Here is a 13,535-nt window from a genome sequence, read left to right on the forward strand (position 1 = left end):
CAGAAAGAAAACAAAGGCACCAAAATTTGTGGGAACTTTACTTTTCACAGAGTATCTGAAAGCTGTATTATTGTCAGGCAGCAAGGAAAATTACAATTGTAACTTGCCAATGACTTAAAACATCAGAAAGAATGACAGGATTCATTTGAATGAATGAAGAATGCAGGATTTATTGCTGAAGTAGAAAGAATTGTGAGACATAAAACTCACCGGGAATTTACTATGACTCCTGAGAAAGGATGCTTTAAAAGACTTGGAGACTTTAAGGAGTGCTAGAGTTGTTTATAATTGTCAATTCAATTTAAATCTAACCCTGGCAGAATTTAAAAACTATTGATGTGCAATCATTTAAATACATTATATGTTTTTTTAAAAAATATGGCTAGAAAAAAATAAGATGGGATTAAAACTAATACATAAGAAATAATAAAAATACATAACAAATAAATTTGTTTAGAGGAAAGATTTGCATGCATCAGTTAGACTGGGAAATTTTCACTAGTTTCTAAGGGAACCAAAGTTGTCATTCTCTAAATATGGTCCAAGATTAATCCAACACCTTTCTATAAACTTGAATCCACATCTGTATTTATGCCAAGTCATTTACACATTCAAAATAAGGAAGCTGAATGTGTCAGATGTCTTTTGCATCAAATTAGATATATAATGTAAAGCAACAAGAGTGTCTTTTCTCTGATCAATAATATTGATTAGGAAGGAATGTCAAAATAACAATATTCAAGGTAATTTTTAATTTCAAACAGTTCAAACATTTATACGTGTGATTCCCCCCACCCCTTTTTGACACAGATTTTCCATATACGGAGAAGAGAACTGTCTGCTAGGAGAGGGTTCAGTCTGCACAGATAACTGCTTGGGAAATGGCTGGTGCCTATCTTACCACTGTATGAAAAGACTCTCATTATCTGTGGCTTGCAGTTAACTTTAATATGGGAAACTTAAAGAGAAGCATATTTCTTCTGTAGCCATCTAGTCCAACCCAACTGTTGTCCAAGTATATATCTGACATCAGTACAATCAAACGGGTTCAGAAGTACTTCACGAGAAAAGTCTTGCACTTTTCTGTACACAATATAATTCCTTATGCTACTAGGGCTTGAAATTCTTGGCTTGGATAATGTAGAACTGTGTCGCTTGCGGTCAGACCTAGGTACTGCATACAAAATTATATGTAGTAATGTTTTACCTGTGAATGAATTTTTCTGTTTTATATCGCAATAATATGTACGCGAACAACTGCTTTACACTCAGTGTAAATCGTTTTAAATTTGACTGTAAAAATATGATTTCTGTAATACAGTTTTCAAAGCCTGGAATGCCCTACCTCAGTGATCCCCAACCTTTTTTACGCCGCGGCCCGGTACCGGCATCAGCTGGGCGCCGCGGCCCAGTACCGGCATCAGCTGGGCGCCGCCATCTTTTTTTGATGAAAAAGTGCTTCCGGTGACCTCACCAGAAGCACGTTTCATCAAAGATAGGCGCCAGCGCTCCGAGTGAGCTTTTCTGGGTAGAAATGGCTTTCTACCCGAAAAGCTCACCGAAGCGCTGGCGCCGCCATCTTTTTGATGAAAACGTGCTTCCGTGAGCTTTCTACCCGGAAAAGCTCACGAAGCGCTGGCGCCGCCATCTTTTTGATGAAAAGTGCTTCCGGTGAGCTTTCTACCCGGAAAAGCTCACCGGAAGCACTTTTCATCAAAAAAAGATGGCGGCGCCCAGCAAGCCAGCGGCCCGGTAGGAGTTGTTCCGCGGACCGGTACCGGTCCATGGACCGGTGGTTGGGGACCCCTGCCCTACCTGATTCAATTGTCTCAGCTACAAATTTTCACAGTTTCAGCCACAAATTGACTTCTGTGGACCTTATTCATACTATAGTGGTCAGTAGAGGGGGCATGCATAACTGCACTAATGTGCCTATCATCCCTGTCATTGTATTTTTATTCTCTTATTCTTGTTCTCATTTTTGTTTGACAAATTCCAATAAATAAATAAATAAATAAATAAATAAATAAATAAATAAATAAAGTGACCAGCTTACTATCACATGACTACAGGAGTGGTGTAACAGTCAGATCATATCACTCATTCAGCAATATTGCAACTTCAAATGGTCGCTGAAAAGCGGTTGCTAATCAAGGCTTATCTGAAGAACATAATGTATAATCCAGCTTTATTTTATATATCTCAAGTGGTACATGTAATACTCACACATCTTATTTTTCCCCACAACATCAACCCTGGTTGGGCTGAAAGAAAATGACTGGCTCATAGTCTCCAAACGGCCTTCATATCAAGAGAGGAATAAAAATCTCTCCATTTCTAATCTAATTTTCTAGCTGTCAAGTTACACCTAAACAAAAGAAATCAGTTACTTTTTCTCTTTCGTGTGATACAAAGACATTTCGTATAATATTTTAAAATTGTATGTTATCCTCAACACTTTGTTTGGAAATCCAAAAATTCCTTTATTAAAGGGGAGTACAAAATTTGTTCTTATGTGTTATTTTAAAAATGTAAATACATTATGATCATTTTAGAATCATTTCATCACATCTTAAAGGAATGCAAGCATATACAGTGTAACAAATATATGTATTTTTAAGTTTAATACTGAACTGTATTTCAGTTCATCTCCCTTAATTTTAGCAACTCTGCATTATTCCTTGTGAAGAGTGCAATCATGAAGAACAGACCCAACAATACCATTATTCAACCAAAATAGAGGTGAATCTATGGCCTTTCAAATATTAGCTAGGAAGACTTGGCTGATGGGATCAGAAGTCTGGATGGATATATATTATATGCTCCTGTACACAAGTCTCAAAATTATCTAGTCAGAAATTTTCAGAAATTTCACAGTTGAGATCTATGCAATTATAATAATAATTCTTTTTTTAATAAAAACTGAAATATTTGAAAATTATCTTTCTGAATATTTAGAGAGAAACCCTGGTAGTGAAGTGGTTAAGTACAGTATTGCAAGTGAACTTTGCCCACAGCCTAGAGTTCGATCCTGATGAGGATCAGCCTTCCATCCTTCTCAGGTTGGTAAAATGAGGACTTAAGATTGTTGGGCAAAATATACAAATATTTATTTATTTTTATTTTTTCTTTGATTTGATTTGTCAATCGCTTACAAGATAATAGGTATAAGTACATATATACATAGTTTTGAATACATGAAATGGGTACATATAAGAAAAATAAAAGAAACAATGGTAGACAGTCTAAGATTAAAGTTTTTGGGGTTTGGGGAAGAAACCACAGAGTCAGGTAGAGTATTCCAGACATTGACCACTCTGTTGCTGAAGTCGTATTTCCTGCAATCAAGTTTGGTGTGGTTAACCTTGAGTTTGTATCTATTGTGTGCTCTTGTGTTGCTATGGTTGAAGCTGAAGTACTCATTGACAGGTAAGTCATTGCAATGCATGATTTTATATACTATACTTAGATCAGACCGAAGACGGCATAATTCAAGGTTTTCTAGATCTAGAATTTCAAGTCTGGTGGCATAAGGTATTCTGCAATGAGTAGAGGAGTGGAGAACTCTTCTTGTGAAATATTTCTGGACTTTCTCAACTGTGTTAATATCAGATACGTAATGTGGGTTCCAGACTGGTGAGCTGTATTCAAGTATTGGTCTAGCAAATGTTTTGTATACTCTAGTTAGTAGTGTGATATTACCAGAGAAAAAGCTATTTAGAGTTAACAACTCTTAATGCCTTTTGGGCTATGTAGTTGCAGTGGGCTCTAGCACTTAGATCATTAGAGATGAGTATTTCAAGGTCCTTTACACAGCTTGGATCATCAACAAGGTCTTGACTATTCAGCTTGTATTTTATTTTCTGATTTATTTATTTTTTGCCAATATGTAAGATAGAGCATTTATTTGGTCAGATTTGAAGTTGCCATTTGTTTGACCATTCTGATACATAGTCAAGACCTTTTTGAGGGTATTGAACAGCTTTACATCATCATCAGCGAAGAGAAAGCAGTTACTCTTAATATGATCACAGAGGTCATTTATGTAGAGTATGAAGAGAGTTGGTCCTAGAACACTGCCTTGGGCGACACCACTATTGACAGGGTCAGAATTTGACAGGACACTCCCAATTTTGAACATTTGTTGTCTGTTTGACAGGAATGCTTCTATCCAGTAAAGCAGTTGTCCAGAGATACCATAAGATTTTAGTTTTAGGAGTAGTTTGTCATGTACCACTGAATCAAAGGATTTACAGAAGTCTATGTATCTATTGTTTTGCCCTGATTGAGTTGTGTAGTTCATATGTTTTTGCAGTGTAAGAGTTGCAGATTACATGATAGGTTTTTTTTTTCCTGAAACCAAATTGTTTATTAGAGAGTAGGTTGTTTGTCTCTAAGTGGAGGATAATGGATTGGTTAATAATTGATTCCATGACTTTACAGGTGACACAGCATAAGGAGATTGGTCTGTAATTTTCAACTAGGCTGGGGTCTCCCTTTTTGAAGATGGGGATGACCGTGGCTTGTGACCATAAGTTAGGCAAGGAGCTGGTCCTGAAAGATTTTTCAAAGATTATGCTTAGAGGTTCTGCTATGGCAATGGATAGCTTTTTTAAGAAGTAGGCACATATTCCGTCTGGTCCAATAGATAGAGATGGTTTTAGATTGCATAGTGCTTTTTCAACATTGTCTTCTGTAAAATCAATATGTATTAGATCATTGTAGTTTTCTGTGGTTCGGCTAGGAAATACTGGGCATGATCCATTGCTGTTTACAAATACTGAGCCAAATAATGTGTTAAAGATGTTGGCTTTAATGGTGTCATCATTGCAGTCTTTACCATTAGGTCCTTTCAGGGGTGGGATGGACCTTGAGTCTTTTAGTTTGTTGTTTACAAAATTGTAAAAAGCGCGGATGGAATTGGTGCGTAGAAGGTTTTCCTCTTGTTTAATGTGACAATTGGTGCATTCAGTCTTTATCTGGTGGCATAAATTTTTGTATCGGCTTTTGAAGTTGGCAACGTGACCAGATTTGTTTTTCCTCCAGAGTGATCTCTTTTTGGATTGAAGTTTTCTTATTGTTTTGGGTAATTTGTTTTTTTTGGTTTTGGGAGTTGTTAATAGTTTGATGACTCTTTTGACTTCAAGTAAAAATCTGTCTTCAACAGTAAAAAAAAGTCTTCAACAGTATTGTATCCAGTGAATAGAGATTGCCAATCAAGGGTTGAGAGATCATTGTCTATAAGATCATAGTTGCCCTTTTTGAAGTTATAATTGGGGATTACATGATTGTGATGATTTTTGGTGGGGGTATGTTGAGACAAAAGTTAATCATATTGTGGTCACTGTTGGAAAAGGATTCTTTAGTTTGTATTTTGTAAATTAAATTCAAACTATTGCAGAAGATGAGATCGAGGCAGTTGTTAAGTCGTTAAATAAATAAATAAATTGTTAAGTTGTTAAATAATGCTAGAGAGTGTTGTAAAGTACTTTGAGTAGTATATAAAACTAAATAATTGTGCTATTATACATGCATTCTTTATAATAAAAAGAAAAATGGAAATAGGGCAAAATGTAAATGGTGTAAAATCTAGAATTCAAGTATGAACTAGAAAGTTCTGGACAAAATTAGAACAAAAGGTATAGAGGTAGCTCATTTTCTATCCAGTGTCTTTTCATGCAGTAAAAGTCTAGATGGCTACTGTACTGGACATTCTCAAATAGTGATTAAGCCAGTGCTACCTCCCAGATGTACATTATACACCCTATTCTGTCTTTAAGTTAATTACAAACAGGAGAAGAATATGACCTATTTCTCCTTAAGAATATTTGTTCAGAAAGTTAGAGTCTGTGTTTTTGCTTATAATTTTTCTAAAATATAGCTTCACAGATACAGATGTTCAATGGGATACTCAAAGGACACTTTAAAGTAAATGATCTTTACAATAAGGCATAATGAAAATAATGGCTTGGAGAGAAAAAAAGTTATTTTCCAAAGTGTAATTTTATTTTTAACACTAAAAAAAGTAACCACAGATGTCTACCCAAGCCACTTAACAGCATTTTAGTATCTCACCATTTTAAAGGACAATTTGTTGAATGTGGTAGAAGTAGTGCTAATTTGCTGTTTGGGTTATTTTAATCTTTAATATAATAACAGAAATGACATTTTGCTAATGTAATAGCAAAACTGACATTTAAAAAAAATGTACACAACTGAAACACAGAGCTTAAATTTCCCTGAACATTTTTTGGTATCCCTGAGCAACAATTCAATTTTTGTTTTTTGGTTTTTCTGTTAAGTATTTATAGCAATTGTTCTTATGAAAATCAATGACCATTGCTATTTGTAAGCCCTACAAAGAATGACTACCCTTGTTTCAATAAGATGTTTCCTAAAGAAGTGACCCAATTCTAATTTAGGTGAGAAGTGACTCTAATCAAGAAATTTACTTCATTTATAGGCCTCATGTCAGTTGCAGAATTTATCATAACTGAAAGAGTTGGAAACAGCTTCTAGCAACTAGAATTGCTTGATAAATTGTTGAGGGCAAACTGAAGCAATCTAACACTATCATCTACAGTATTTGTATGATATGGTATTTGCATTCAATGAATTACATATTCAGTGAATGAGGTCAGCAAATTTATCTTCCAAAGCTTTAGTTGTATGCCTCTCATTAAAGTGGCAAATCAATCTATATAGAGAAAGGCATGAAGCTGTTTATATCCATGCTGCACCCTTAAACTGTTCCTATCTTGTGTTCATTCTGGCTTCACAACACAATAGAGATTTTTTTGTTTGTGAGTGCAGCCTTCCAAATAATTGACAGTCTGGTGGAGTCATCTCTTCTATTCATGCTTTCAGGTCTTTTTTCAATCTCTATGACTTCGCTGATAATTCTGTAGCTGGGATTTTCTACAGTGACTATAAAAAAATCTCCACACCACAAGCCAGGCAAACACCTGGGCACAAACAGACCCCCCCCCCGATACCTCCAGCTCAAACACACCCCAACCAGGCACCCAGATGAAACCTAGCTTCCTAATAAATGATAGCCATCCATTTACTCGGAGCCAAGCCGCACTAAAAGCCTCCAATACAGGAAACACAATGTTGCCAGCCAATTAAGACAAAAAAAGATACAAAACAGACAGAAGATATTAGAAACACCAATCAAGCAGAACACAGCAAACTCCAAGACCAATAAACACAGACCAAGACTCCCAACCAATCAGAATGAAGAAAAAAACCATTCTGGCACAGCGTAGGCTAGCACCAAATTTAAAACAGAAACGGCTGTGAAAGTCTGACTCACAAACAAACACTATTCAGAAGCCTGATGATGGCAGATAAGATTCTGCCGAAACGTTGCTACAACTTTAAAAGCACAACTATAATGAAGTGGGAAAATACCCAAACAAAGCTGAATACCATAAATATAAATACCTGCGAAAACTTAACAAAACAAATATATATGTATGTATGTATGTATGTATGTATGTATGTATGTTATTCAGCTTCGTTCGTGTGTGTGTGTGTGTGTGTGTGTGTGTGTGTGTGTGTATGTATATCTATACGTATATCTATACGTATACGTATACATATACATATACATGTATGGCCTTCGGCTTTGTTCGGGTATTTTCCCACGTCATTGTAGTTGTTCTTTTAAAGTTGTAGCAACGTTTCAGCAGAATCTCATCTGCCATCATCAGGCTTCTGTATTGTGTCCGTCTGTGAGTCAGACTTTTACAGTGGTTTCAGATTTAAATTTGGGGCAGCCTATTGCTGTGCCAGAATGGTTTTTTCTTCATCCTGATTGGTTGGGAGTCTTGGTCTGTGTTTATTGGTCTCGGAGTTTGCTGTGTTCTGCTTGATTGGTGTCTCTAATATCTTCTGTCTGTTTTTTGGCTCTTTTTGTATCTTGATTGGCTGGCAGCATTGTGTTACTTTATTGGAGGCCTTTAATGCAGCTTGGCTTCGGGTAAATGGACGGCTATCATTAGTTAGGAAGCTGGGTTTCATCTGGGTGCCTGGTTGGGATGTGTTTGAGCTGGAGGTATCAGGGGGGATCTGTTTGTGCCCAGGTGTTTGCCTGGCTTGTGGTGTGGAGATTTTTTTTTGTTTGTGAGTGCAGGCTTCCAAATGATTGACAGCCTGGTGGAATCATCTCTTCTATTCATGCTTTCTGGTCTTTTTTCAATCTCTATGGCTTCTCTGATGATTCTGTGGCTAGGGTTTTCTATAGTGGCTAGGGTTTTGGTGCCATTGAAGTTGATGCTATGACCTGTGGCTTCCATGTGTTGGACTAGTGAGGAAGTGTGTTCCAGCTTTTTGACTGCATTTTTGTCTTCATCCAGGCGGGTACTTATTCTTCTATTGGTCTGTCCAATGTAAGTGGCTGGGCATGATGCACAGGGGACTTCGTATATGCCTTGGTTTTCCAGGTCAATTTTATCTTTGGGGTTGCTAAGGATGGCTGCTATTTTTCTGTCTGTTTTGAAGGCAGTCTTGATGTGATGTCTGTGTAGTACCTTACTAATTTTGTCTGTAGTACCTCTTATGTAGGGCAGGACAGCTGTTCCATAGGTCTGTTCATCTTCTGGGTCTCTATTATGTTTCAGTGTGTTTTTGTGGATCAAGCTGGTGATTTTGCTTTTGTGGAAGCCGTTGGCTGTCAGTACTTTAGTCAGGGTGCATAGTTCAGTCTTAATGTGTGTCTTGTCTGCCAGGCGTTTGGTTCTGCCGATTAGTGTTTTGGCCACGGAGTTTATCTGTGCTGGGTAGTGGTGGGATTGGGCGTTGAAGTAGCGGTTGGTGTGTGTTTTCTTCTGGTATATGGTGTGTCCTAGTGTGCCATCTGTTTTTTTTGTAGATTAGTACATCTAGGAATGGTAGTTGTTTGTTTGTTTCCGTTTCCATGGTGAACTTGATTTTGGGGTGTGTGCTGTTTAGGTGTGTTAGGAAATTGTTTAGGTTTTCTTTTCCATGGGGCCAAATCACAAATGTGTCAGCGATGTATCTTAACCATAGTTTGGGTTTGTGGATGGCATTGGCCAGGGGTCTGGATTCGAATTCTTCCATGAACAGGTTTGCAATGACGGGTGACAGTGGTGATCCCATAGGGGCTCCTTCAATTTGTTTGTATCTTTGTCCTTTGTATATGAAATATGTGTTGGTTAAGCAGTGTTCTGTTAGTTCCATGAGGTGTTTAGCTGGTTGGTATTTATTTTTGATGATTTCAAGGGTCTCTTTTATCGGGACTTGAGTGAATAGTGAAACCACGTCGAAACTTACAAGCAGATCTTCTTGCTCCACATGTAGATCTTTGATCATTTCCAAGAAGTGGTATGAGTTTTGTACATGTGAAGCTGCTGTTTCGGCATGGGGCTGTAGCTGTTTTGCTAAGTGTTTAGCTAGGTTTTGTAGTGGTGCTCCTCTGGAGCTGACTATGGGTCTGAGAGGTATGCCTTCTTTGTGTATTTTTGGGAGGCCGTATAGTTTGGGGCATCTGGAAGATTTTTCTCTTGGGATGATCATCTGTTGGATCTCTTTGCTCATGTGGCTGGTTATAATTTTCTTCTTGGTTAATTTTTCCAGATATGTGGTTGGGTCTGTGTTTATGGGTTTGTATGTGGAGTCTTGGAGTAGGTCTGTCAATTTTGCTTCGTAGTCTTTTCTGTCCATTACTACAGTGGCATTCCCTTTGTCTGCTGGGAGGATGATTATGCTGCTATCTCTTTTCAGGGTTTGTAGCGCTTTAATTTCATTTTTTCTGCAAGTTGCTTTTGGGTGGTTTGCTTGTGCATAGGATGTTAGTAACTTGGTGTCTTATTTTATCAGCTTCATCTGTATTTAATTTAGTTAGGCTGGATTCTACTGCACATATGATGGATTCTGTGGGGATTTTTTGGGGTGCTATAGCATAATTGAATCCTTTGGTTAGGACATCTGTTTCTGTTTTGGTGAGTTCTCTGTTGGAAACGTTGTGCACTAATTGTTTCAGGTGTTGTGAGTTGTTGGGGGTTTTCTTGTCATGTTCTAATTTCTTTAATTTTTTCAAGTGTTTTTCCTGTTTGTAAGTGCCTTCAGATTCAGCTCTCCAAGTTGTAAGTTGTTTTATCTTGTCCCAAAGTGGAGGGTGGATTTTGCTGCTCAGTTCCAGGTGTAGTGCTAGCAAATCTTTGTTTAACTGATCTAATTGGAATCTCTTACTGTGGAGCTCGTTCCTTAGTAGAGCCATTTCAGTTCTTTTCAGGATACGTTTAGTAGCTGCTGTGCTTTGATGAAATGTTAATTTGAAGCAGGTTGGTGTAGTATTGTTGTCTCTGCAGCTGCGTAGGAATTAACTACCATTCCTAGATGTACTAATCTACAAAAAAACAGATGGCACACTAGGACACACCATATACCAGAAGAAAACACACACCAACCGCTACCTCAACGCCCAATCCCACCACCACCCAGCACAGATAAACTCCGTGGCCAAAACACTAATCGCCAGAACCAAACGCCTGGCAGACAAGACACACATTAAGACTGAACTATGCACCCTGACTAAAGTACTGACAGCCAACGGCTTCCACAAAAGCAAAATCACCAGCTTGATCCACAAAAACACACTGAAACATAATAGAGACCCAGAAGATGAACAGACCTATGGAACAGCTGTCCTGCCCTACATAAGAGGTACTACAGACAAAATTAGTAAGGTACTACACAGACATCACATCAAGACTGCCTTCAAAACAGACAGAAAAATAGCAGCCATCCTTAGCAACCCCAAAGATAAAATTGACCTGGAAAACCAAGGCATATACGAAGTCCCCTGTGCATCATGCCCAGCCACTTACATTGGACAGACCAATAGAAGAATAAGTACCCGCCTGGATGAAGACAAAAATGCAGTCAAAAAGCTGGAACACACTTCCTCACTAGTCCAACACATGGAAGCCACAGGTCATAGCATCAACTTCAATGGCACCAAAACCCTAGCCACTATAGAAAACCCTAGCCACAGAATCATCAGAGAAGCCATAGAGATTGAAAAAAGACCAGAAAGCATGAATAGAAGAGATGATTCCACCAGGCTGTCAATCATTTGGAAGCCTGCACTCACAAACAAAAAAATCTCCACACCACAAGCCAGGCAAACACCTGGGCACAAACAGATCCCCCCTGATACCTCCAGCTCAAACACATCCCAACCAGGCACCCAGATGAAACCCAGCTTCCTAACTAATGATAGCCGTCCATTTACCCGAAGCCAAGCTGCACTAAAGGCCTCCAATAAAGTAACACAATGCTGCCAGCCAATCAAGATACAAAAAGAGCCAAAAAACAGACAGAAGATATTAGAGACACCAATCAAGCAGAACACAGCAAACTCCGAGACCAATAAACACAGACCAAGACTCCCAACCAATCAGGATGAAGAAAAAACCATTCTGGCACAGCAATAGGCTGCCCCAAATTTAAATCTGAAACCACTGTAAAAGTCTGACTCACAGACGGACACAATACAGAAGCCTGATGATGGCAGATGAGATTCTGCTGAAACGTTGCTACAACTTTAAAAGAACAACTACAATGACGTGGGAAAATACCCGAACAAAGCCGAAGGCCATACATGTAAGTACCCGCGAAAACTTAAGAAAACATACATATACATACATACATACATACATACATACATACATATATATTAAAGTTATATATAAAAAATAAAATCACCAAAGCACATATATATGTTAGTACATTCAGTGTGAAATTTAAAAATCTTTTGTTGCTGCCCTGTTGGTCTCTAAAGTTGTCTAGAGTTACTTTTAACAGTTGTTGTGTAATAGACAGTAATTACAGTCCTTGCCTGTTGCCGGCTCAAAACCTAACACAGTACTTTTAATTTTCTAAATTCATTATTTGCACAGATTAGTAAAGTAGTAAAGTAGACACACTGCAGTCACTTTGAATAGTGAGATGGGCTGCATGTTAAATAAAATCAGAAAGAGATTACAGAAGCAAGAAATAGCGTTTTGAAAGCAGAGCAGAAAAGCACACCTGGACAGTGTTATTGTGATGAGTGAAGAAGTGAATGAATTGTCTATTCCTGCTATTTGAAAATGACTAATGGTCCCTACTGGCAATCGGGTAGCCTGGCAGGGTGGATAAGCTCATACAGATGTGCTCATTAGTTTACAAAGGATTTAACAACAGAAGCAACTAAAATCCAGATTGGTTTGATGACTACGGGAAGAATGATCTGACGCACAGTCAGCTTTGTTAAAGCTAGATGAACACAACTTAAAACCAAACACCATCCAATACTAATGATCTCTGGCTCAGCAGTGTTCCTGAAAATCATTCTGCGTAAATATTGTGAAGCCAGTATTATTTACAATAACATCCTAAACCTAGTCCTCATTATAGAGAAAAGGTAAAGCTTGTAATCTTGCTACTATTATAAATGTATCAGTGCATCATGTAGGGATGCTTACCATAATACTTATTATACTAATAAATTTCTTTATAATCTAAATTCTATACACTCATAAAAACAATACATTCAGGCCTATAATTTAATGGGGTAGAAAAAGATAACAAATTATAACAAATACAAAAAGTTATAAAATTGTATATGCATTTGAACACACAAACATACAAAAGAGCAGGTGTGTTTTAAACTTTATTTAATTAAGAAGTTTCAGAAATAAAGTTTATTAGGATTTAAAGTATTTCAAAGAAAGGAACAGAAAAGGGAAAAAAGTTTTGTATGTAAAAGAGGAAACCATTCTACACTTAATGAAAAGTGGAAAACTATTGTTTGAAAAACTTTCTCTAGCTGTCTTATTTTTTAATTGTTTCAGGAAGCATGAGCTTCCTATTTCAGGAAGCATGATGCACCTAGCATTTATTGCATGCCTCCCACAATCTACTTCAATTACATACTCAAGGACTGTCTCAAAGATGCTTGACCTGTATGACTGAGAATCTCCATAGACATACTCAAAGACTGTATTCATATAACCAACTGAATCATACATATGTTTTAATCTTATTTTTTAAAAAATAAGCATTTGGTTAATTTATTAACAATAATAAATATTAAATCAAATTATGATAGTTGATTACAATACAGTTAACACTAAATCATTTCATAACCGTATTATGGCAAGACAACTTATGCCACTGCTCAGAAATGAAACTAATTAAAAGTATCTTTGAGAGTAAGTCAAGAATTCAGGCAAATATAATGGATAAATATTGATTTCTGAATATTTTGTTCAACAAACTACTTAAAATGTAATTATTTCTTAATTGAGGCATAGATGTGATTGCACCATTCACTGTTATCTGCATGTTCAAAAGGGACAAGACTTATATTGCAACAAACCATCTGCAATCTTGCCAATTTTGAACTCTCTTTCCTTCAAGTTCCTTTATACAATATGTTTAAGAGATTATTAACACTGAACAAAGTAAAACTAAAGAACAAATACTATTAAAACAGGAAATATTAATTCAACACAAGCTGT

The 13,535-nt window shown here is 37.1% G+C and overlaps 1 protein-coding gene across 1 annotated transcript in view; it reads right to left on the bottom strand.

Annotated features, from left to right (window-relative positions):
* LOC113419540 (contactin-3-like) overlaps nt 1-13,535 on the bottom strand; it is a 210,520-nt gene that overhangs the window by 103,114 nt on the left and 93,871 nt on the right. The gene's annotated exons all lie outside the window — the stretch shown is intronic.

Source organism: Notechis scutatus, chromosome 2, assembly GCF_049901735.1.
Source record: "Notechis scutatus isolate UNSWTSFEM ecotype Mainland chromosome 2, rNotScu1.2, whole genome shotgun sequence".
Lineage (NCBI taxonomy): Eukaryota > Metazoa > Chordata > Lepidosauria > Squamata > Elapidae > Notechis > Notechis scutatus.